We start from the raw sequence: 26,036 nt of genomic DNA, 5'->3' as shown, positions 1-26,036 counted from the left end.
GGTATATATTTCATAAACCTGTTGCCTTTTATACATATAACTAATTTTTAGATTGTTATTGAAATATATGGTTATATATTATTTTATAGCATCTTTAGAAATTTGCTTAATTTCTTTACATTACTAAAAATATCAGTAATTTTTATTAGCAAATGTAATTTATATCAACCCTTACTTTATTTTTTATTATATATATTTGCGGTACGCGGGCCTCTCACTGTTTTGGCCTCTCCCGTTGCGGAGCACAGGCTCCGGACGCGCAGGCTCAGCGGCCATGGCTCACGGGCCCAGCTGCTCCACGGCATGTGGGATCTTCCCGGACCGGGGCACGAACCTGTGTCCCCTGCATCAGCAGGTGGACTCTCAGCCACTGTGCCACCAGGGAAGCCCCAAACCCTCACTTTAGAGACATGATAAGCTGTTCTGTTCAATCTAAATTTTCTGGAAAAGCATGCCTGACGATTGTTATTTTTGGTAAGCATTTGCTTGAAATAGCACAGTATCTGATTTGCGTTAGGTGAAGCAGCTGTTTTAGCTTCACAGAAAATGTTGCCAGAAAGAAATTGTATCCCTAAAGCATGGACTGGGTTACAGCTTTAAAAAATTAAATTAGGGCTTCCCTGGTGGCGCAGTGGTTAAGAGTCCACCTGCCGATGCAGGGAACACGGGTTCGTGTCCTGGTCCGGGAAGATCCCACATGCCGCGGATGGCTAGGCCCGTGAGCCATGGCCGCTGAGCCTGCGCGTCCGGAGCCTGTGCTCCGCAACGGGAGAGGCCACAACAGTGAGAGGCCCACGTACTGCAAAAAAAAAAAAAAAAAAAAAAAAAATAGCCCCAGCACAAGTTTGGCTTCCCAGTTACTTGGGAACTCTTCTGTAGTTTATTGACAGTAGCATGATAAATCATAGTTTCTACTGGGCACCACACCTGCTCACATGGTCTTAGTCTTAGTCTCTGTAAGGGGGTCAATAGTCATGCCTTCTCATGTAGGATTGTGTAATTGGTCTTTTAAAAGCTTAGAAATTGATGTTCTATGAAACAAACTGTTCTTAATCCAGGCAGTAATTCCTAGGGAGTTGTGACTCTTCTCTCAAAAATAACTACAGTTCTGAACATGAGGTTGCATCTGTTCCTCTTCTTGTTAGACTCACATAGTCATAAATAATACATGCATGGAGGAGATGATAAGTATAACTATGGAAAGGTGGGATAGACTTTCTGATTTTTATTTATTAAAAATATTTTAGGAGAATGTTTTTTAATTTCTTAGACTTACATATCAATTCTTAAATGGCAACAGAAAATAACCTTTTAATTTGAAACAATTTAATTAAATCTCATTTGATTTTCATTTATGTCATGAATTTACCTCAGTTATGAGAGGAAAAAAATTTGTTACTTGAATTATATGTCCCAATCCTTTCACATACCTTAGGCTACTGTCCAATTAAATTTTAATTATAACGTGTCTTGAATTTATGGATAAACAAAAAAACTCTATTATTTGAGATATAACACAGTCATAGGATAAAATTAAAATCACTGTGGCTATTTGGAGAGGAATGTCATTATATCATAATGGAATATTAATCAAAATTTGATATAAAGCAAAAGGAGAAAATGAATAATGAGATGTCTGCTAAATTGGCTTAAGTGAAAAGCCTGTGCTGTGATAAAAAAAATCATTATTCTATATTAACTAAGTAGAAAATATCTTGTATGTTTTTATATCTTACCTAGTACTTAATAGAAAAAGAGAATTCACCTTTGACTTCTCAAAGCATTGCTTAAGAATTGGATGCTCAAATTACATAAGCTGTGTTGTTTCAAAACAGTAAGTTTTCTACTAGTTTGTGTCATATTTATTGATTCAACCTTGTTTTTAATAAGTAAACATAGAATTGCATTTCATAGTGACAAAGGTATGATAAATATATTAAACTAAAATTTTTAGAGTTTTGTAAGGTAAGAGGTCAAATGAATTGAGTGAGGTTCATGGCTACTTTCAATGTATTTCTGTGCTTCATGATTTTACCCAGGGCTAATAATGTTATCCAAAGGACACTTCTAGAGTGCATTTTTTGCTATTTCTTGGGTAGCTTGAGTTGTTTTTTCAGTGCTGTCACTAACATAGTAAATCAATGTTACATGACACTTTTCCAGTGGTATATAACATAACTCTTCTTACTTTGTTTGGATTCAGAAGAAAACTTATAGTAGATGAATCCCTTGCAGCCTGATTCATTTCTAGTATTGATTTCCAAAAGTCTAGAATAGAATGGCAGCATTTCAAGTTATTGAGCACTTAAAGAGTAATCTGCTTGAATTATTTTTTTATTCAGCCTAAAGCTTGTTACTGAGGAGATCTTACTGATTTTTAGGTTATAAAGGATTTATAAAAGCAAGAGTTAATTTTTTTTTCCCAACTTTTGGTCCTTCAGTTTGCTTAAGAACTAATGATAATTTTCTGCCTTGTGTGTGGATATGGGCAATAAAAATATAATTGTGTATCTGCTGTCACAAAGTGTATCCTCAAAAAAACCTACATTAAATGAAACAAAACTTCTTAAGCCTGTTTTATTTTCATTTTGTAATGAGAGAAGGAATTCTAAGACATTTTGCTTTGTACTGTGTAGTTTCTTTTTCTTTAAAAAAATTTAATGGCATCCTTCTCTTAATATTTATTTAACAAATATTAAAGTATAGTAGATGTTCTTAGAATTTTAGTTTTTATAAAGGTTTTCTATATATAATCTAAGACTCAAAGAACAAAATTTTAAGAATAACAACTGGGATTAAATTTTTTTTTTCAGGTTTCTATTTGTACCATGTTTACCTTACTGATCATATTGCTTAGCTTGACATTGTATTTTGAAAATATAGGTAAAATGATAATATAGCAGGTTACTTAAATAGTTCATTCAGATCTTAAGATAACCAATTTTTCTGATCTTTTAGAGTAAATAATAAATTAAAAGTTTCATGTCCTCCCCCCTCACCCAGGAAAGATTTTTGTTTAAAGATCAGATTGGAGTATGTCATTGACATTTATTGAATGCTCACAATGGGCCAGTCTCTGTTCAGTTATTCCAAATTCTAATTTTATTCAGTTCCCGATAATTCTGTAAGGGAAGTATTATTAACCTTATTGTGCAAATGAAGAAATAGAAGTCCAGAACGTTAACTTCACTTGCCCAAGCAGTAGTATACAGCTAGTTAGTGGTAGAGCTGTAATCTGAACTGTGATGTTTAGGACATTAAATTCCAAACTTTCCATTTTACCACACAATGGAAAAAATAGATTTTCAAATTAGTTTGTTGCTGTTTTTACTTTCAAATTTTGTTGCTTATGCTCAAAAATTAAATTACTGATATTCATCTCCATAAGTATTGTCTGAAAGAAAACTGCCAGTGACATAAAGCCTATAAGTTGCATTCTGTTTTATTTTTTCCCCAATAATCTATGCATTGGAAAAGAAGATATTTCAGTAATGCAACTAATCATAAAATCATTAACATTAAATAAAAAGACTTTTGATGACAGATGAAGAATTCATTTTTTGGAATCAGTTTAAAATATACAATTTGGGGTATTGGGTGGCCTGTAATACAAATTATTGTAGTAGTTAGCAACATGGCATCTGAAGCCATGTTTGTGAGGTTTGAATCTCAGCTCTTTCACTTAATTCTTGACATTAGGCATGTGGCTTACATTTTCTATGCTTCAGTTCCCTCATTTGTAAAGTGGGGATCAAAATGTAATCTCTCTCATAGGTTTGTTTGTTTGAGTACTATCAATAAATATCTTTATAGAATTTGTATATGAAAAACCCCTTTTCATATTGCCTCAGTAGTTGACAGCTATAACTAACTTTCAATGCTATTCTCAGGTCAATTGATCCGACTGAAATTACTTTGTATAATGTATCAGTGTGTCCATATTGGCTATATTGGATGAAATATACTTACATAAGAGATTAAATGATATGAATACATTATTATTTGATTTTATTTTAAGAAATAAAAAAAGTTAAATAACAGAATTCTTCTTAACCTCAGTTGGAGAAATTTAGTTTCCATATGTAAGACTGTATGCATCCTCGGGAATATGAAACATATTTATTCAGATATAGTTAAAGCAAACCAAGGAACAGAACATGAATAAGGTTAAAACAAGATTAAAAAAAAATATTCTCTGAGGTCTCAGCAGAAAACACACATAGTTAACAATATTCTCATACAAATAAATAATTGTGCCTGACAATATTCTTGTCTTTCAAGAATGTAGAATTTAAATGCAATATATTAAAAATATGCATTGTCCCAGCATATTGAAGTATCTGGAACACATGAAAGTAATATTTCTTAGTGTGTACTAATTAATTGATGACTTCATTTATACAGTTGTCTCTTGGTTTACATGAATCCCACCATTCTCTCGAGGACACTAAGGAGATCAGGGTGAGCAAAGTCATAGTATTTCCACTCTACATATCAACATCTTCTCTCTGGTTCTATTCTCACTTATTTTTTCCTATGAACACTTAGACTTTAGTCTTTTGAAAATCAAATTATTTCCTATCATTTTTCCTACTTTTTATAATCAACTGCAGATGTCATTGTTACTCAACCTATTAATTAAAATATTCCTGTCATAATATTTGATCATTTCAATATTTATGTTGAGGTACCTGTGTCTCAAATTTTCTCAGTCCTTGAGTTTTTCAGGGAGCTTTTCCTCTACACTGCCTCACCAGTGATTTTTGTCATTACCAAGAATGGTACCAATATGCTAACCTCAGTTTTATGCATCCCACTTTCCAAGTAACAACCTTTCCATTTCTCTCTCACAAGCACCCTGACTCCAAATTTTTTAGAACTTACTAGATCTGAAAATCTATTGATACTGACCACATTCGTTTTGTTTTTTGTTACCCAATTCACATGTTCAATTCCCTTTCTCTCTCCTTCTGAAGTACATATCTGAAAAAATATCACCTTATTAAATCCATTTTTATACCTCTTCAGTGGCTGAATATGTGCCACTAAATATGGCCAGAGAAGAAGGAAACACTACATTAACTCATTTTTAAATCCATTACTACCAGTAACTGCTGGGTCCTTAATGCTGCCTGATAATCTTACTATATTTTCTCATTTTCCTAAAGACATTGATAAACTTACATATTCTACAAATTATTTTTTAAGAAACCAAGTCTTTTGAGTTTCTTATGCAGATAATCTTTCCATATCAAAATAAAGGCAGTTTTATTTTTATTTATTTCTTTATTATTCCTTTTGGTTAACTTGATGTTCTGTCTGTCTAGGATCTCTAGTCCCCTGTTGCACAGAAGTGGTGAGAGAAAACATCCTTGCTTTGTACTCAATCTTAGGATCCCATCCTTTAACTCACTATAATTATCTTTCCCCCATACTATTCCACTCAAACTGTTACTCAACATAAACCATGACCCCTATTGTCCTAATTCTAATGGTCAATACTCAACCTTTTATTTGACCGATTTGTAGTACTTGAACAATTTAGGTACCCATTCCTCCTTTGACTTCACAGTATCACACACTCCTGATTTTATTTCTTCCTTACAATCTGCTGCTTTTTAATTCCTTTAGTTTTTCCTTCTTATCCCTTCAAATTTTTAATTTGACTTGCTTCAACACTCAGGCCTCATGATTCTTCTGTTCTCTATCTGGACCAGTTCTGTACATTTTCTCTTCTAGTTTCATGGTTTATATATCACATAAATACCATAAAATTATTTTTTCCTAATTTATATATCTATGGAAGATCAATCTTGTAATGTGTAAATTAGTATATTTAACTGTGCATTTTCTTTGATTTCTGTTAGGTATATCAAGCTTAACAAGTCAAATTTAATCTCATAATCTTCCCTCCAAAACTGGCTATTTTGCATTCTTCTCTTCATAACAAATAGCAACTCCACTCTTCCAGTTGCTCAGACCAACAAACTTGGAGTCATTTTTTATTTTGTCCATCATATCTCATAGCAAGCTCCTCAACAAATCCTGTTTACTTTATCTTCAAAACATACCAGAATCCAATACTTTTAAACACATCTGTCTTAATAAGCTGGTCCAAGCTACAATTAACTCTTGGCCAAATTGTCCTATAGCCTGAAAATGTTATCCATATTTCTGCCTTTGATTTTCCTCCCCAATCCATTCCAAACATAGCAGCTAAGGAGATCCTTTTCAGAGAGTCATTCTTCTAATCATATTTCTCAAATGGCATCTTAGTTTCTTCAAATTGGAATTAAAAATCTCATATAAGGTTTTCAAACACTCTTGCCTCCCTCTCAAGTCTCTGCTTTCATTTTCTATTACTTCTCCATTTGCTCATTCAATCCAGAAACACGAGTGTCCTCTCTATTCCTCTAGTGTGGCAAATATATTACAACTTCAGTACTTTGTACTTGCTATTTCTGAGCTTAGAACATTCTTCCCTCTGATATCCATGTAGTTTGGTGTCTCATGCTTTAGGCATTTTTGTCAAATATTAGCTTATATTTGAGACCCTTCCTGATTATCCTCTTTAAAATAGTATGCCTTTAAAATATATGCCAAGCATATATTATCATCTAGAGTGCTAATTTTTAAAATTGTTGTCAAAGAACATAATTTAACTGAGTCAATTTTAAAGATCTTATTGGCTTTGTTCAGTGATTCATGAATCAGGCAGCATACAATCTAGCAGATAAAAAGAATCTCCAAAGGGAGATTTTTGCAGAAGGGAGCAAGAACAAGGAAGTTATACTAGGCAAAAAGTGGATTTGTTATTGCAAAATTTCTTTATAGGTGATAAAGTGTTGTGAGGGGTGTGGTTGGTTACTGGGTAGATTATCTAACTATTTTTGATGAGGTGATTCCTGATTGTCTGGCTAAGATTCCATTTTTTGGGAGAGTCAAAACTGTAACTAAGTTAAGTTTCAGTTTGGTGACCTGGGGCTTTACATAAGCAACTCCATTCTGGGTCTGTTTTCTTAACAATATTCTTCCTTCACAAGAAATGCAGCTAAGTAGGATAGCTTTTTGTTGGCTCAATACTGTGGTCCAAGTGTATAGAGGCTTTAATGGTACAAATAAAGCACCTAGCATGTGTCTTTGAATATGTGAATGACTGAAAGAGAACATTTTCCATTTTATTTTAAAAGCATTTTCTCTGTTATCTGAAATGTCTTGTTTATAACAGATCAATGATTATTGTTATAGAAAAAGGTAACCAAGACCAAAACATAAAAAATTCCAATTGTATCAGAGTAAGAAAATCTTAAAGTTTGAGAGAACTTTTATTGTGAGATGCATCATCAGGTTTTTCCTTCTATTTCTAAATGGAAAATTTTCAAATGTGTAAAAATGATGATAGTAAAAGTGAGTCAGTCAAGAAATGCATGCAAATATAAATACATAATCATTTAATATCCTTCAAGTTTTAAAAAATACATTTGAAATTGTATTGTCTTACTAAAAAAGAAAACAATTATAAATCATTTTGCTCCTATATTAATAATAGCTCCTATATTATTTAACTATAAATCATTGTGCTCCTATATTAATAATAGCTTGGTCAAACTTTTATGTGGATGAGTGCATACATGGCAAAACAGTTTTATTTGGACTTTTATAGCAACCATATCTTTTAAATTTTACTATAAATCTTTAATGCTAGAAACCATTACCTCAAGGTGCATAAGCCAAAAGCATTCATAATTTCTGTTAACGTTATATGCATCCTCCTTATAACTGAATTCACAGCCACTTTTTCTGATCTAATCCATAATGTCCTTGAGTTGTTTGTTATAAAATATTAATGGTCTTGAAGAGACCTCCAAGATGTCAGTGGAGTAAGCCATGGAGATCTCCTTCTTCTCCACAAATACATCAAAAATTCATCTACAAAAATACATCTACATCTACATATAGAACAACTCCCACAGAACACCTACTGTATGCTGGCAGAAGACTTCAGACTTCCCAAAAGATGCCCTCAGGCGACCTACAAGCAGAGGCGGGGCCAAAACCAAACCTGAACAACAGGAGCTGTGCAAGCAAAGAAGAGAAAGAGAAATTTCTCTGTGCAGCTCCAGGAGCAGTGGATTTAATCCCCACAATCAACGTGATGTACCTGTTTCTGTGGAATAACTGAGTAGACAACAAATCGTCCCAAAATTGAGGTAGTGGACTTTGGGAGCAACAGTAGACTTGGAGTGTGCTATCTGCAACTGATTTGTTTCTGATTTTTATGTTTATCTTAGTTTAGTTTTTAGAACTTGTTATCGTTGGTGGATTTGTTTATTGGTTTGGTAGCCCTCTTCTTTTATTTTTTTATTATTATTTTATTTTAATAATTTTTTTCTAACTTTATTTGCTCCCTTTTCTTCTGAGCCATGTGGCTGAAAGGGTCTTGGTGCTCCAGCCTGGTGTCAGGCCTGAGCCTCTGAGGTGGGAGATCTGAGTTCAGGACATTGGACCACCAGAGACTTCCTGGTCCCATGTAATATCAGTTGGAGAGATAGCTCCCAGACATCTCTGTCTCAATGCTAGGACCCAGCTCCAACTAACGGTCAGCCTGCAGCAGTGCTGGATCCCAATGCCACACAACTAGCAAGACAGGAACACAACCCCACCCATTAGCAGAGAGGCTGCCTAAAATCATAAGTTCACAGACACACCAAAACACACCACCAGACATGGTCCTACCCAGCACAAAGACAAGATCCAGCCCTACCCACCAGAACACAGGCAAAAGTCCCCTCAACCAGGAAACCTACACAACTCACTGAACCAAACTTACCAACTGGGGTCAGACACCAAAAACAATGGGAACAATGGCCTGCAGCCTGTGAAAGGAGATCCCAAACACAGTAAGTTAAACAAAATGAGAAGAGAGAGAAATACGTGGCAGAAGAAGGAGCAAGGTAAAAACCCACCAGACCAAACAAATGAAAAGGAAATAGGCAGACTATGAGAAAAATAACTCAGAGAAATGATAGTAAACATGATCCAAAATCTTAGAAATAGAATGGAGAAAATAAAAGGAATGTATAACAAGGACCTAGGAGAACTAAAGAGCAAGCAAACAATCATGAACAACACAATAAATGTAATTAAAAATTCTCTAGAAGTAACCAATAGCAGAATAACTGAGACAGAAGAATGGATAAGTGACCTGGAAGATAAAAGAGTGAAAATAACTACCTCAGAGTAGAATAAAGAAAAAAGAATGAAAAGGATGGTGGACAGGCTCCAAGGCATTGGGGACAACATTAAACCCACCAGCATTTGAATTATAGGGGTCCAAGAAGAAGAAGAGAAAAAGAAAGTGTCTGAGAAAATATTTGAAGACATTATGGTTGAAAACTTCCCTAACATGGGAAAGGAAATAGGCAATCAAGTCCAGGAAGAACAGAGAGTCCCATACAGGATAAATCCAAGGAGAAACATGCCAAGACTCATATTAATCAAACTATCAAAAATTAAATACAAGGAAAAAACATTAAAAGCAGCAAGGGAAAAACAACTAATAACATACAATGGAATCTCCATACGGTTAACAGCTAATCTTTCAGCAGAAGCTCTGAAATCCAGAAGGGAATGGCAGGACATATTTAAAGTGATGAAAGGGAAAAACCTACAACCAAGATTACTCTGCCCAACAAGGATCTCATTCAGATTAGATGGAGAAATTACAACCTTTACAAACAAGCAAAAGCTAAGAGAGTTCAACACCACCAAACCAGCTTTACAACAAATGCTAAAGGAACTTCTCTAGGCAGGAAACACAAGAGAAAGAAAAGACCTACAAAAACAAATGCAAAACAAGTAAGAAAATTGTAATAGGAATATACATATCAATAATTACCTTAAATGTAAATAGATTAAATGCTTCAACCAAAAGACCTAGACTGGCTGAATGGATAAAAAAAAAAAAAAAAACAATATCCATACATATGCTGTCTACAAGAGACCCACTTCAAGCCTAGAGACATATATAGACTGAAAGTGAGGGAATGGAAAAAGACATTCCATGCAAAAGGAAACCAAAAGAAAGGTGGGGTAGCAATTCTCATATCAGACAAAATAGACTTTAAAATAAAGACTATTACAAGAGACAAAGGAGGACACTACATAATGATCAAGGAATCAATCCAAGAGAAGATATAATAATTGTAAATATTTCTGCACCGAACATAGTAGCACCTCAATACATAAGACAAATGCTAACAGCCATAAAGGGGAAATCAACAGTAACACAATCATAGGAGAGGACTTTAACACCCCACATTCACCAATGGACAGATCATCCAAAATGAAAACAAATAAGGAAACACAAGCTTTAAATGACACATTAAACAAGATGGACTTAATTGATATTTATAGGATATTCTATCCAAAAACAACAGAATACACTTTCTTCTCAAGTGCTCATGTAACATTCTCCAGGATAGATCATACTTTGGGTCACAAATCAAGCCTTGGTAAATTTAAGAAAATTGAAATCCTATCAAGTATCTTTTCTGAAAACAATGCTATGAGACTAGATATCAATTACAGGAAAAAAGCTGTATAAAATGCAAAGACATGGAGGCTAAACAATACACTACTTAATAACCAAGAGATCACTGAAGAAATCAAAGAGGAAGTCAAAAATACCTAGAAACAAATGACAATGGAAACACGATGACCCAAAACCTATGGGATGCAGCAAAAGCATTTCTAAGAGAGAAATTTATAACAATACAACCCTACAACAAGAAACAAGAAAAATCTCAAATAAACAACCTAACTTTACACCTAAGGCAATTAGAGAAAGAAGAACCAAAAAATCCCCAAAGTTAACAAAAGGAAATAAATCATAAAGAACAGATCAGAAATAAATGAAAAAGAAATGAAGGAAACAATATCAAAGGTCAATAAAATTAAAAGCTGATTCTTTGAGAAGAAAAACAAAATTGATAAAACTTTAGTCACACTCATCAAGAAAAAAAAAAAGGGAGAACACTCAAATCACAGAATTACAAATGAAAAATGAGAAGTAACAACTGACACTGTAAAAATACAAAGGATCATGACAGATTACTACAAGCAACTATATGCCAATAAAATGGTCAACCTGGAAGAAATGGACAAATTCTTAGAAAAGCACAACGTGCTGAGACTGAACCATGAAGAAATAGAAAATATAAATAGATGAATCACAAGAACTGAAATTGAAACTGAGATTAAAAATTTTGCAACAAACAAAAACCCATGACCAGATGGCTTCACAGGTGAATTCTATCAAACATTTAGAGAAGAGATAACACCTGTCCTTCTCAAACTCTTCCAAAATATAGCAGAGGGAGGAACACTCCCAAACTCATTCTATGAGGCCACCATCATCCTGATACCAAAAACAGATTAAGGTGTCACAAAAAAAAGAAAACTATAGGCCAATATCACTGATGAACGTAGACACTAAAATACTCAACAAAATACTAGGAAAGAGAGAGAATCTAACAGCACATTAAAAGGATCATACACCATGATCAAGTGGGGTTTATCTTAGGAATGCAAAGATTCTTCAATATATGCAAGTAAATTAGTGTGATACACCATATTAACAAATTTTAGGATAAAAAACATATGATCATCTCAATAGATGCAGGAAAAGGTTTGACAAAATTCAACACTGATTTATGACAAAAACTCTTCATAAAGTGGGCATAGAAGGAACCTACCTAAACATAATAAAGCCCATGTATGACAACCCACAGCCAAAATCACACTCAATGGTGAAAAACTGAAACCATTTCCTCTAACATCATCAACAAGACAGTGTTGCCCACTCTCACCACTATTATTCAACATAGTTTTGGAATTTTTAGCCACAGCAATCAGAGAGGAAAAAGAAATAAGAGGAATCCAAAGCAGAAAAGAAGTAAAACTGTCACTGTTTGCAGATGACATGATACTATACATAGAGTATCCTAAAGATGCTACTAGAAAACTACTAGAGCTAATAAATGCACTTGGTAAAGTAGCAGGATACAAAATTAATGCACAGAAATCTCTTGCATTCCTATACACTGATGAAAAATCTGAAAGAGTAATTAAGGAACCACACCCATTTACCATTGCAACAAAAAGAATACCTAGGAATAAACCTACCTAAGGAGACAAAAGACCTGTATAAAGAAAACTATCAGACACTGATGAAAGAAATTAAAGATGATACAAACAGATGGAGAGATATACCAAGTTCTTGGATTGGAAGAATCAATATTGTGAAAATGACTATACTAACCAAAGCAATCTACAGATTCAATGCAATCCCTATCAATCTACCAATTGCATTTTTCACAGAACTAGAATAAAAAAATTCACAATTTGTATGGAAACACAAAAGACCAAGAATAGCCAAAGCAATCTTGAGAAAGAAAAAAGGAGCTGGAGGAATCAGGCTCCCTGACTTCAGACTATACTACAAAACTACAGTAATCAAGACAATATGGTACTGGCACAAAAACAGCAACATAGTTCAAAGGAACAGGACAAAAAGCCCAGAGATAAACCCACGTGTATATGGTCACCTTACCTTTGATAAAGGAGGCAAGAATATCCAATGGATAATAGAGAGCCTCTTCAATAAGTGGTGCTAGGAAAACAGCACAGCTATATGTAAAATAATGGAATTAGAATACTCCCTAAGACCATACACAAAAATAAACTCAAAATGGATTAAAGACATAAATTTAAGGCAGACACTATAAAACTCTTAGAGGAAAACATAGAGAACTGTATCATATAAATCACAGCAAGATCCTTTTTGACCCACCTCCCAGAGAAATGGAAATAAAAACAAAAATAAACAAATGAGACCTAATGAAACTTAAAAGCTTTTGCACAGCAAATGAAGCACTAAGTGAGATGAAAAGACAACACTCAGAATGGGAGAAAATATTTGCAAATGAAGCAACTGACAAAGGATTAATCTCAAAATATACAAGCAGCTGGTTCAGCTCAATATCAAGGAAACTAAACAACCTAATCCAAAAACGGGCAGAAGACCTAAATATACATTTTTCCATAGAAGTTATACAGATGGCCAACAAACACATGAAAGGATGCTCAACATCATTAATCATTAGAGAAATGCTAATCAAAGTATAATGAGGTTTCACCTCACACCGGTCAGAATGGCCATCATCAAAAATCTACAAACAATAAATGTTAGAGAGTGTGTGGAGAAAAGGGAACCCTCTTGCACTGTTGGTAGGAATGTAAATTGATATAGACACTATGGAGAACAGTATGGAGGTTCCTTAAAATATTACTCATCCATAAAAAGAAACGAAATTGAGTTATTTGCAGTGAGGTGGATGGACCTAGAGTCTGTCATACAGAGTGAAGTAAGTCAGAAAGAGGAAAACAAATATTGTATGCTAACACATATATATGGAATCTTAAAAAAAAATGGTTCTTATGAACCTAGGGACAGGACAGGAATAAAGACACAGATGTAGACAATGGACTTGAGGACATGGAGAGGGAGAAGTGTAAGCTGGGATGAAGTGAGAGAGTAACATTGACATATAGACACTACCAAAAGTAAAATAGACAGCTAGTGGGAAGCAGCTGCATAGCACAGGGAGATCAGCTCGGTGCTTTGTGACCGAGAGGTAATAAAGAGAGGTGAGATAGGCTGGGTGGGAGTGAGACACAAGAGGGAGGGGTTATGGAGATTTATGTATACATATACCTGATTAATTTTGTTATACAGCAGAAACTAACATAACATTGTAAAGCACTTATACCCCAATAAAGACGTTAAAAAATATTAATGGTCTCAATAAAAATGGAAACCAGAAGAAAGGTGAAAACATAAATTGTCAAATTAGAAAAGCCAGTGAAAATATAAATGCTTCCATATTCCAGGTATACAATGTTTGAACATAATCTGTAGAAATTGAACAATTCATTTAACAATAAGTTATTTAAAATATAGAAAATATGGGCTTCCCTGGTGGCACAGTGGTTGAGAGTCCGCCTGCCGATGCAGGGGACATGGGTTCGTTACCCGGTCCGGGAAGATCCCACATGCCGTGGAGCGGCTAGGCCCGTGAGACAAGGCCTCTGAGCCTGCGCGTCCGGAGCCTGTGCTCTGCAACGGGAGAGGCCACAACAGTGAGAGGCCCACGTACCGCAAAAAAAAAAAAAAAAAAAAAAATATATATATATATATATATATATATATATATATATATATGGAAAATATTATTGAATTTTAATTTTTTCTTCAAATGTAAAGCACTGGGCTATATATTTTCTGCTTTGTTTGCTAATCAAATGTGTTTACCTCATAAAACTTTTACGTGTTACCTTCTAGCATCTAAATTACTGTACTTACCAAAATCAGCTTATAAATAGTAGAGAGAAAAATTGCTAGTATTTTTTAGGTCCTGTCCCTTAAGTAGCTTTACATTTCTGGAATGGTGATAAAACAGTGTATCTGGCAAACTATTTTGCTGTATAGGCTACTGTCATGTGGCTAATCCTGTATAAAATATTATAGAAAGAATAGTAATGTGATTTTAGAATTTTAAAATATAAACATTAGAAGACATTTGTAAGCATGATCCATAGATGGTCTTTGGTAGCAACTTGTAAAAGATTTATTTTAAGAATTTCTTTGTAGCAAAATATAAAATCTCTTATAAGTTACTTGATTTACTTGTATTTGGATTCTTGCGTTGAGTGCCATTACATGACTTATTAAAATGCTTTTTTTATCCATCATTAGTGTTAGACTCACAGCACTTATTTGCTGTTCAATGCAGAAAAAGCACCCCAGGATATGGCACCTGTTATCTTGAATGGCATTTCTTACTTTCTCAGTAATTATGTGTGCACATCATATTTGCATAAGTGTCTTGATGACTTCTTCACTAATCATCAGGTTTAGATTGTTGGACTGCTTGAGTTCTATTTCATCTTTTATCCAGAAAACTGAACACTTTATTCACAAAATGAACTTTAAAAGAAAAGCAATGTGATAGTTCTTTCTGTGCTGATCAACCAACTATTGTATAATTTCCTCAAATATTTATAGAAACCATTTGAGGAAAATCTTTAAATCAGAAATAAATGAAGGCTTAATAAGTGTAGTTCTATTTATTCCTCCTTTTTGTTGTTGTTTAGAACATCAGTAAATGGCATTTTGCTCTTATGAAGTACAGTCTATGGTATTGGTATTGTTAGTCTGAACACATTCACTCAAATATAATATGTCCCTTTGTCTCAAGAAAAAATAAGAAATTCTTATATGGAATATAATTTTAGCATAGCATCTCTCATGCAGTCTCTCAATATGCTTTTACTTTCCTATCATATTATGGAAAGGAAAAGCACATTAAGAGATACCATCAAATATAATGGTAGCTCAACAGATATTGATAACTAGAGTAGTGTCTGAATAAGTCTTTAGGGTGTGTCCATTTTCAGTGTGCTTTATTTTATATTATTAATTCTTCTTGGAAAATCAGAAATTGGAGTCTTCAAGTGGAGTTTAAATGAAAATATGAAGGTCTTCTGATCTTCAATTCTAATAAGAGAATCATCCTTTTAAATCAGATCACTCAAAAACAATTATTATAATATTTATAACTGTCTTACACTAGGTAATTAGCAAATGGTATCTCATTTAAATTTTAGGGCACAACTTTTTATAGTCGTATTTATGATAAAGACACAAGATTCAGAGAGTCTTAGAAATTTTTACAAGGTCATAGAAATCAATTCAGTAATGTGAACTCTGATATCACTATAGTTCTTACTATGAGAAATTCAGTGTGATTTTGGATTCTTTTTATTTTTTTAATTTTTATTTTATATTGGAGTATAGCTGATTAATAATGCTGTGTTAGTGTCCGGTGTACAACAAAGTTATTCGATTATACATATACATGAATCTGTTCTTTCTCAAATTCTTTTCCAATTTAAGTTATTACAGAATATTGAGCAGAGTTCCCTGTGCTGTATAGTATGTCCTTGTTATCTGTTTTAAACATAGCAGTGTGTATATGTCAATCCAAAGAATGGCAAAATAACATGTGTTAAGTACTTTTATATGTGTAATATATTGTGTTTAGTCATGATAAACCTGAATGTAAGGAATTATTTTTTAAATTGCATAAAGTGATATTTCAAAATATTGTTCAAATTGCACAGGATCACACTTTGATAAATGGTTGACCCAGAAATAGGACTTAGTTATTTCTGGTCCCACAACAAAATATTTTTCCTGTTCTTTACTGTCTAATTTGTAGTGTGTTGGTGCTAATTTGTAGTGTGTTGGTGCTCAAAATGTTTTACACACTAAAAGATTTTCAAGGAACAGAAAATGCCTATACTCTTCTATCTTAGATTAAATAGTGAAAATTTAGCAATTTACCTTAACCATTTTTTACAGATGTTACTAAATGTAATGTAATTTTACAGAGGCTTTGTGCTCTCTTCACAAAGTATATTTGAAGTCCAAAATAGCTTAAGAAGAACAAAAGAAACTTCTCAGCTGTCTACCATGTCATTGTCATTGCCAAATTAGTGGGGTACATTTAATTCTAAATTTTGACTGTTCACAACACTTATTCAGTGTGAGTAAATTAATAAAAATAATAGGGTGAGTTTTATTAGTATAAATTATCAGCATTTATATTAATACACAATGCTGAAAAATAGAGATTGGTGTTGGTGTAGGTGTTATTATATTAATATCCAGTGTACCATTTGGTAATAAAATGAATGATTTTCTAAATTTCCTCCATATTTTAATGGTGAATAATATATCAAATAGGTTTCTTAAGGTCAAATCAAAGATAAGTAGCTACTTTGGATACCTAAATAGGAAAGATCTGGTCTTAACAACAATAGGTTATAAACAGAAATGGTACCTTTTTTCACAATTACATGAATCATACTTATAATTATACATATATAACTTCCTTGTTAACTATATCTCAGTGTTTCTTATAAAATTTAAAATTATCTTGAATTTTAAATCATTTTTCAACTACTATATTAAAGAATTAAAATTAAATACTCTTTTAGTTAATTATAGTTAATTAAGGGTGACAGATCAAAAACAAAGCATCTGTTCCTAAATACTGTGTTTTCTTTAATATTTTTGTATGTCATTATCAAAAGATTACATGGAAAATGACTTAATTAGTTTAAACATTATATAAGCAAATTCATAACTGTAAACTAGAAGAAAATACTCTCATTTATATTAACATTGTATTTTCAAGTTGATTTTATAATATCTCACCACAAATCTGTTTTCAATAGGGTATTAATTTTTGTGATAGTGTAAAATTGTAGCTGGGCAGCTTGACCTCTTATGGAGCCAATCTGTGACACTTTGGGGTTTGGATGGCCTAGAACATCAAAACGCACCTTGCATAAAAAGCAGATTTTCATATGTCAGAGAAGATACTATTTTTTATTGTAGAATTTTGAATGTAAATTACTTTTGTATTCTAGCAAAACACAATATTTGGGTCCATTTTGTTGCCCCAGTTAAAGTGGTTAGTTTGTTTTTCAGTGTTATGTTGGCAAGGGGATGGAGGTTTTTGCTTGCTTGTACAATCTTTCAGATAGTAAGATAAAGGGAAGTAAAGGAGGTTTATATAGAAAAGTGAGTATCTTTTTTTTTGTAACAAACTGGAACTTTATCAATAGCAACCTTATAATCATTATGTGATAGCCCCAATTTGACAGCGTGTTTTGATGCACTTGATTTTTAATGGTCTCATTGATTTATGAAGACAAAGTACAGAGTGCATTGCTTACCTAATCTTTCTCTGAACCCATTCCAGACTGCTGTTCCTTAAGGAAATGGTATTTTTAACTTTACAATGAGAAGGTCTCAATTATCTGCTATGATTAAGGAAGCATTAAGTGGAATATGATTTTTTTTTGATGTAAATCTTTATAACTTCTATGATGTAACATTTTTATTAATTGTATATTTCACCAGCACATTCTTCAGAACACTGTGAAATTATAGTTAAGTACTGGAGTGTGCTTAACAAGATCCTTCAAATGTTCTTCTATATGCTTGAAGACAAGTATGAAAAAAATCATTTCAATTAATATGTAAGAGATGAAGGTGACCTCAATAAGTTGTAAAAATTCCACTTCAAACTTTTAAATAGAGTTATTTTTGAGCAATTAAAATGAGGCCTTCCCACCTGCACTCCATATTTTAGACAGTCCAGCCCATGATATCTGGGTATTCAGATGAAGTTTTCTCCAGGGACAGAGGTATTATTGGTTTCCTAAGAGACAGATGTCCTTCATATATTTCATGTTAATGAGTAGGGTGAGTTGAGTGGAATCATTTTAGAAAGGGGATCAATTTTGATAAAAATTGAAGCATTATCATAAAAGCTACGTTTCCCTGACTGCAATGTGAAATATCCTTACTTGAAATACATATTTGATTTAGCTAGCAGTTGCTCCTTGCCTTCCAATATGAAATACTCCAACTTAAAGGTTAAAACGAATTTTAAACACATTAAAATACCACATATTACATCATGATGAGAATATTAGTCAAATTCCTTTATAATTTTATAACAAAATTAATTAGTCATTTACATCAGAAAAAAGTAATATAGGTTTATTGAATTCTTACCTGTATAATACATGATGTATTCACACCAGTTTTTCATTTTCAGTCAAATATATTATAATTTATAAGGAAAATAAATAATCAACATAAAATGGCCATAATTCTAAAGGATAGTAATTATGTACATTTGAAAGCACAACTGAGAAGTTCAGCATTTTGATGTATGGATTAGAGTAAAAAGAGTAAAATAACATAGGGTACAATAATACAAAATAGTCATTGTAAGAAATGCAAGGCCAATATTGGGAAGTGTGTGGAATGTTCAACAAAATGATTTGTTAAGAGAAAACAAATTTGTTATGAGAACTTTAAAAGCTTGACATTTAAATGGTTATATCTGACTACTATTCTTCCTTCTGGGAAATTTTGTATTTTCTCTTGAATGTATCTGAGATATAAGTAAATTAGTGAAAACTTAGTCAATGGATACAGTTATCAAATTATAGAACATTAACTCCTTAGCATTCTCATGGGTAAAATAATTACCAGACAAGAAAAATAATTTTCTTTTCAAGCTGTACTCTATACAAAATAGAGCTAGGAAATGGCATTCATATATTTTATATAAATTTTCCATTCACACACATTCCCATACATGCATGTTTACAGGGATAATTTTGATGATACTACTAGAGGAAATGCGAAATTTGCCTCTTTAATAGAGGAAGATTGATTAGATTACACAGCCTCATTTTAATAGAATGATGGCTTCATAAAGTCAAATTACTGAATAGTGGAATCAGTCCTAAGAATAATTAAAATATTAAAATAGATTGATATAATTATTAATTAGTCAGGTTATGATCATTTACACCTGATCAAAATTGTACAATATGTAACTAAGTCCAAGCTACATAATTCAATTCCAATGACAATAATTATAAAGCTAATCTTTTTTTCTATTTTTATACACTAATACTTAACTTTTTGAAATCTTTAATTTGTGCCAATTAGTGTTAAAAATATTTCAATAAATTCCCTCAACCTGTCTCAATATTCCTATAGATAACTTGACTAGTATCTCACAATCAGGAAATAACAGAGCTGGAATTTAATTTCAGTCTGTATTTTCAACCACTCTCATTGAATAGTATGCAACTATAATTTAGATCATATTTCCTAGTCAGGTTAACAGTGACAGAAGTGTTTATAAACCTCAAGATCTAATTTAAGTGTGCACCGGGAAAGAAGCTAGATGTTTAGAAGGCCTATTCTCATTATAAGTATGAATAGAGTGCCTGTCACTAAGTTTCCCAGAGAAAATAGCCTGAAACACCTCAAAGATTTTTCTACATAGTTGGGACACTATTTAGGGTCATAGTATAAATACTTAAATACTACATATAGAATAGCTCCCAAGTATAGTGTGTAAAGAAGAACTCTACATGTAGTGAACCATATTTTTGAAATTAGCATACTAAATTAAACTGCTAAAGAAGAGTTGTATTTAAAGAATATATATCATCATCAAATATTAGTCAAATTATCAAGAAATCAGCATATTTTTGTGGAGGAGTATTAATATTTTTCACTAATTCATTTGCTATATAAACAATTATTTAGTGCCTAATATGCTTCAGTCATTTACTAAATATTGCAGATATATACAGTGCCCCTAAAATACCCACATTTCTGCATATTCCTCCAGCCTCTTTGAAATTGGGCAGGGCCATGTATCACTTCTGAGTGAAATTACTTACAGTCACAAAGTGACAACTCTTTCATTATATTCCCTTCTGGGAGATCTAAAAGCAACCATTGATCTTACAGGACTGCAAAATGAAAGCAGTCTAGATTCATGAGTAATTGATTGGAATAATGTAGTTCTAAAGATCCTTCTAATTCTCAGAAGACCTTCATGAGTATAAAATATTTGTTATATTTAACCACTCAGTTTCACAGTCAATTTGATACTGTAGCATACTAACTAATGTTAAGTGATAAAGTGACATACGTTTGGTAAGGGAAAAGAGAGATATGGTTTCTCCCATATCTGTCATGGATCTCATAATTGGCTGTAGAAGAAAGACAATAATCAGAAAAATAAAGGATTCAAGTTCATCTTGCCCTGTGATTATATCAATCAATTTTTGGCATAGTAGGATAAGCTATGTATGCCTGTAAAAATACTACATACACATACACATATGGTATCTATGCACAAACATATATTTAACTATAAATATATAATCCATATATATTTTAAAAATTATAAGTGTTGACTTATACAATTGTGGGGGCTGGCTAAGCAGGTCTGAAATCTATAGGTCAAGCAGTCAGAAGGAGGTTACAGGGAGGCTCAAATGCCACAGTCATGAGCTGAATTTGTTGTGCACAGGATTTCTTGTCTGTCTCAGGGTAACCTTCCAACTGATTAAGGCAGGCCCACTCAGATTGTTCTGGATAATCTCTTACTTAAATTCAACTCAGGGCCTTTAATTACATCTGAAAAATCCCTTCACGGCAACACCTAGATTTGTGTTTGATTGAATAAAGGGAATGAAGCCTATCCAAGGTGACAAATCAAAAGTCATTACATTGATTGTGAAATTGACAGTGACTGAAATATTTAGAGGGTTTCCTTTACTAGGATATTCAGGAAAGGTCTTTTTCACTCATAGTGATCTTTCATTCTAGTCCCAAAAGACATAGTTAGATCCTAAGGCCCAGGAAATTACCTGCCAATGTTCAAAAGCTCATTATATATGTTTCTATGTTCTCACCTTGTAGTGAGTACCAAACTTCATGAAATTAAAAAAAGCCCAGTCAAGATAGAGTATAGTGAGTGATGTCAGAATGGGAGGGGTTGTATTTGGGGAGGTAGTTGGATAGGAGAAGCAGATCATTTAGTTTTTTTAAAAGTAATTGAAAGAAATTTACCCTTTTTTCTATAGTGTAAAATGCTGTCGGTCAATTCTATAGGGTTTTATGAGCTGACTTGTTTTAAAATGATGGAAATATGGAGAAATATGGAGAAAAGTCTGTTTGAAACAAAGATGTAGGTAGGGAGATCATTTAGGAGTGTATTCCAGTATTCTAGGTAAGACACGATCATCATGGCTTAGTCTAGGATGATAATGTGGAATAGTAAAAATTAGTTGCATTTTAAATATATTTTGAAGGTAGAACATATAGAATTCACTCATAGTTTGGATATTGTACATGAGAGAAAGAAGAACCAACTATAACTCCAAGATTTCAATTTTAATGACTGTAGGCAAATTATTTGCAAAGATGATATTAGAGGTCAGGTCTCAGAGTGACACTATTTTTTGCTGTTTATCTGGACAAATGACTTCTTTCTAGCCTTAAACTCTGGATCATATGAGTGAGGTATGCAGTCTCTATCTAGCTTTGTTCAGCAAACTTGGTTCCAGCTTTCTGCCATGCGGTTGTGGCTCCTCTTTCTGGCCAAGCATTAACATCACATTTCAGCAACCCACATCCATGCCAGGACTCTACTCTAATTTCTTAATGTTATTGTGTACATGTGTTTTAAGGGAGAACTTTGTATTTCTGGCCTACAGTTTTTCTTTCCCTTTCTTGTTTTCAAATGAGGTTGTAACTTTTGTAATTGTTTCTATATTTTACTTATATATTACTAGAAATCAAACAGAAGGGCTTAATCAACTGCCAGGTCTTAGGATGACAAAGTTTTTCCCCCCTTTAAAATTCTTTATAACTCTGAAGAGCACTTATTCTTTCCATGTTGCACTAAGGAAACTTAGGCTTTAGGAAAACAACCAGTACTATAACAATTAACTGCAAGTTTTATGTTCTACTAAGCAAAGATGAGGTACACTCTTAACTTTCATCCATTCTGGTAACTGGCTGTGCTTTAGCTTTTAATGTAGATACTAAGACCATTTCATGATAGTAAAGAGAAATGAACAATTTATTCCTGGTTGCATATAGCACAATGTAGGATCATCATCTCTAAAGATCTTATAGTAAAACATGCAGAAAGATATAGTCTGCTTTATTTATTAATGATATGTTCCAACCAATATAAAAACTGTGTTTTATACACTTAGAAAAAAATTAAAACTTGGATTTAAAATCCTCAAAAATGTTCCATATATTAATTTTTCACTATTCAGTTTTTTACTTAAAATATATTTTGATATGTACAAAATTTAGACTTACATTTATCATTATTTTATAAAATAATCATATAATATGCATAGTTTTAACAAACATACCTAATTGCCATGCTTATAACAATATACATTATTTTGTAACCAATATCCTATTATTGAATCAGTCTCTTCAATATTTTATATTCTAACAATACTGTGATGCAGATACCTTAATATGCTACAGTTGACTCTTGAAAAACATGGGGGTTAATCTGAGTATATTTTATAGTCATCCTTCTGCATCAACGGTTCCTCCACATCTTCAGATTCAACCAACAATGAACGGTGTAGTACTGTAGTATTTACTGTTGAAAAATTTCCCCATTTAAGTGATCTATTTAAGTGGATTTAGGTATTTCAAACTCACATTTTTAAGGGTCAAATATATATTCTATGAGGGAAATGGTGAGAGAATATAGAATTGAATAAATTAGATTGCTTTAAGAAAAAGAAACAAAAACCCCAAAATCAGAAATAAACAAAATCAATGTGGCTTGCCATCTATAGATGTAGTCAAAGTATTACAAGACAGTACTGAATTGCCAAAAAAAATCTTCAGGAAAAAGAAATTGGAGATACCATACTCCCAGACTTCAGGCTATACTTAAATCTACAGTAATCAAAACAGTGTGTTACTGGCACAAAAACAGACCCATAGATCAATGGAACAGAATAGAAAGACCAGAAATAAACCCATGTACCTGTGGCCAATTAATCTATGACAAAGGAAGCAAGAATATACAATTGGGAAAAGATAGTCTCTTCAATAAGCAGTACTGGGAAAATTGAACAGCTACATGTAAAAGAATGAGATTAGGACATTTCTTCACACCGTATACAAAAATAAGCTCAAAATGAATTAAAGACCTAAATGTAAGACCTGAAACCATAAAACTCCTAGAAGAGAAACATATGCAGAACACTCTTTGATATAAATCATAACAATTTTTTTTTGGATCTGTCTTCTAAGTCAAAAGAAATAAAAACAAAAATAAACAAATGAGACCTAATTAAACTTAAAAGATTTTGCATAGGAAGGGAAACTATCAACTAGATGAAAAGACAACCTACAGAGTAGAGAAAATATTTGCAAATTATGTGACCAACAAGGAATGATTGCATACTGTTGGTGGAAATGTAAATTGTTATAGACACTATAGAAAACAGTATGGAAGTTCTTGAAAACATAAATATAGAAACTACCACATGATCCAGCAATTCCATTCCTGGGTATATATTTGGAAAAAAACAAAAACACTAATTTGACAGTATATATGTGCCCTAGCGTTCATACCAGCACTATTTACAACAGCCAAGATAGGGAAGCAACTCAAGATTCTATCAAGAGGCAAATGGATAAACATGTGAGATTATCTATCTATCTATCTTTCTATCTATCTAAAATGAATATTATACCACCATAAAAAAGCATGGCATTCTACCATTTACAGCAACATAAATGGACCTAGAGATTATTATGCTTAGTGAAATAAGTCAGTAAGAAAGATAAATACTGAACTGTATCACTTATATGTGGAATCTAAAAAAATAATACAAACAAGTATATATAAGAAAAGAAACAGAATCACAGGTATAGAAAACAAACTAGTGACTATCAAAGGGGAGAGGGAAGTGGGGATGGGCAAATTAAGGATATGGGATTAAGAGAATCAAACTACTATGTATAAAATATGTAAGCAACAAGGATATAATGCATAGCACAGGAAATTATAGCCATTATCTTGTAATAACTTTCAATATGTCTGAATAAAATATGGATAGCTTATACAAGTTATTTTGTGAATGTAGTTTTAATTATTTAATTTGTTTATTTTGTAAATTAGAGTTTAATTTCTTATGTAATTCTCAGTGAATATGGCTTAATTTACATTACTTTGGATTTTATTTCATGTGGTCTGAATTTCACTTTGTTGAATGTTACACAAAATAGTTCATTTTACCATTATAGTCTTCCAAACTATTGACAGAATTCTCAATTTTCAACTTAAAATTGTTGCATGTTACACAAAATAGTTCATTTTACCATTATAGTCTTCCAAACTATAGCCAGAATTCTCAATTTTCAACTTAAAATGCCATTTGGCCAATAAGGAACAGTTGCCCTCTTCCAAAGTTGACAGGCTTAGTTTTTCCAGGACCAATATATAGAAGATGGGAGAAATTGAAAATCCAAAGGAGATTCTTTACTCTGACAACTGCTTCTCAAATGGAAGTAGATTGTTGGGGGAAACTTATATTCACCCTCTGATAAGATAGTCCATCTGTCATCACAATTGGTTTATAACTATTCAGAAAGTAGTACAGAATACAGAGCTAGATGTAAATTCATCTACTATGTGATATATTTTTTATTATTTTTTGAATAGGTAGAGCCTAGCATACAAGACATTTCCTAATTAAGAAATGTAATAGCATTAAGGTAAGCCAAGTAGAGATCTTCTCTATTTCAAACATATTTAAATGAAAACAGCATTGCAATATCAAACTAATAATATGACATAATTTTTTTGTTAGCAGACTGAAGTAGGTGATTGAAAAAATAAGGCAGGAATTTTATTGTATTTTCTTTCTTCAGTCTTCAGTAGTACTCAGTCTATTTGATTCTCCATCTATTGATTTTTCCTCTACTGTCTCTGACTCTATGTATCTTCTGATGTCTCTATCTCTGGAGAATCACAGGGTTTGCATTTTTGGCCTTAGCAACTAATTCATACTAAAACTACAGTGATAATGATAAGTAGAATTTTTTGTGTTGTTCTGATTCTGATCCTAATGGTGATATCAGGATAACACATACTTTTATGGTACCATAAAATGCCAGATAACTGGGGATAAGAATATATTAATACATATTTATCTAACTTCTTTAGTTTTTAGGAAGAAAACTATTATGTTCTTCATCGAATTTTTCTTTCTCAAGTTACCTGTAAATTGAGAACCATAATTTCCAATTTGGATGATTGTGTTATACTGAAAAAAAAGGAAAGAAAGATAGAAAAGAAAAAATAGAACTAGACAATTTCAATAAAATATTGTGTTTAAATAAACTCTTCTTCCCTAGCACAGTAGGAATAGATCCAAAGAATTTAGTAAATTGGGCTATGAAAAGCATCAGCTATTTTCTGTGTGTGTGTGAAAATTATTATAGAAAATAGTTTAGATCT

This window comes from Delphinus delphis, chromosome 4 (assembly GCF_949987515.2).
Source record: "Delphinus delphis chromosome 4, mDelDel1.2, whole genome shotgun sequence".
Taxonomy (NCBI): domain Eukaryota; kingdom Metazoa; phylum Chordata; class Mammalia; order Artiodactyla; family Delphinidae; genus Delphinus; species Delphinus delphis.
Note: the sequence above shows the minus strand (reverse complement) of the source record.